Source organism: Lottia gigantea, assembly GCF_000327385.1.
Source record: "Lottia gigantea unplaced genomic scaffold LOTGIsca_12, whole genome shotgun sequence".
Lineage (NCBI taxonomy): Eukaryota > Metazoa > Mollusca > Gastropoda > Lottiidae > Lottia > Lottia gigantea.
Window position 1 is genome coordinate 29,860 of NW_008707225.1, and position 2,132 is coordinate 31,991.

The following is a 2,132-nucleotide window of genomic DNA, read 5'->3' on the forward strand; positions in this document are numbered from 1 at the left end:
ANAAAAAAACAAAAAAATTATCTGGGTGAAGACAAATCGAAGTCTGGGGAAAATACGGATACAAAAGATAAGGAGGCAGAAAAATCTACAGACAAAAACAAGTCTAAAAAAGACAAATCTAAAACTAGTGAAAAACTGGATGAACAGGGAAAATCAACAGCTAAAGATAAGTCAGATAAAGACAAAAGTAAAACTAGGGAATCCAAAGATAAACAATCAGAAAAATCTACATCCAAAGACAAGTCAGACAAAGACAAGTCTAAGACTGGAAAAGATTCGGATGAAAAAGGAAAATCAACAGCCAAGGATAAGCATTCAGAAAAAACTACACCCAAAGAGAAGTCAGATAAAGACAAACAAAAAACGAAAAAGAAATCGGATGATAAAGAAAAATCTACAGCTAAAGACATGTCTCACAAAGACAAAGAAAAAGAAAAGTCTGCAACAGAAGGTAAACATACAGAAAAATCTACATCAAAAGTCAAAACTAGTAAAGACAAATCAAAAGCAGGAGAAAAATTGGCGGAAAAAGAAAAATCTGCAAATAAAGATAAGCATGTAGAAAAATCTGCATCAAAAGACAAATCTGGTAAAGACAAATCAAAAGCAGGAGAAAAATCAACAGAAAAGGGAAAATCTGCAACTACAGATAAACATGCAGACAAATCTGCATCAAAAACTAGATCTGGAAAAGACAAATCAAAAGCAGGGGAAAAATCGACAGAAAAGGGAAAATCTGCAACTGCAGATAAACATGCAGACAAATCTGCATCAAAAGACAAATCTGGTAAAGACAAATCAAAAGCAGGAGAAAAATCGACAGAAAAGGGAAAATCTGCAACTACAGATAAACATGCAGACAAATCTGCATCAAAAACTAGATCTGGAAAAGACAAATCAAAAGCAGGGGAAAAATCGACAGAAAAGGGAAAATCTGCAACTGCAGATAAACATGCAGACAAATCTGCATCAAAAGACAAATCTGGTAAAGACAAATCAAAGACAGGAGAAAAATCGATAGAAAAGGGAAAATCTGCAACTAAAGATAAGCATGCAGAAAAATCTGCATCAAAAGCCAAATTTGGTAAAGACAAATCAAAAGCAGGAGAAAAATCTACGGAAAAAGGCAAATCTGCATCAAAAGACAAATCTGTTAAAGACAAATCAAAGACAGGAGAAAAATCGATAGAAAAGGGAAAATCTGCCACTAAAGATAAGCATGCAGAAAAATCTGCATCAAAAGCCAAATCTGGTAAAGACAAATCAAAAGCAGGAGAAAAATCTACGGAAAAAGGCAAATCTGCAACTAAAGACAAACATGCAGAAAAGTCAGGAGAAAAATCGATAGAAAAGGGAAAATCTGCCACTAAAGATAAACATGCAGAAAAATCTGCATCAAAAGTCAAACCTGGTAAAGACAAATCACAAGCAGGGGAAAAATCGACAGAAAAGGGAAAATCTGGTAAAAAGGACGGAAAAGATAAAGTTTCTGGTAAAAAGGATGGAAAAGATAAAGTTTCTGGTAAAAAGGATGGAAAAGATAAAGTTTCTAGTAAAAAGGATGGAAAAGATAAAGTTTCTAGTAAAAAGGATGGAAAAGATAAAGTTTCTAGTAAAAAGGGTGGAAAAGATAAAGTTTCTAGTAAAAAGGATGGAAAAGATAAAGTTTCTAGTAAAAAGGGTGGAAAAGATAAAGTTTCTAGTAAAAAGGATGGAAAAGATAAAGTTTCTAGTAAAAAGGGTGGAAAAGATAAAGTTTCTAGTAAAAAGGATGGAAAAGATAAAGTTTCTAGTAAAAAGGGTGGAAAAGATAAAGTTTCTAGTAAAAAGGATGGAAAAGATAAAGTTTCTGGTAAAAAAGATGGAAAAGATAAAGTTTCTAGTGAAAAGGATGGAAAAGATAAAGTTTCTGGTAAAAAGGATGGAAAAGATAAAGTTTCTAGTAAAAAGGATGGAAAAGATAAAGTTTCTGGTAAAAAGGATGGAAAAGATAAAGTTTCTAGTAAAAAGGATGGAAAAGGTAAAGTTTCTGGTATAAAGGATGGAAAAGAGAAAGTTTCTAGTAATAAGGGTGGAAAAGAGAAAGTTTCTAGTAAAAAGGATGGAAAAGGTAAAGTTTCTGGAAAAAAGGA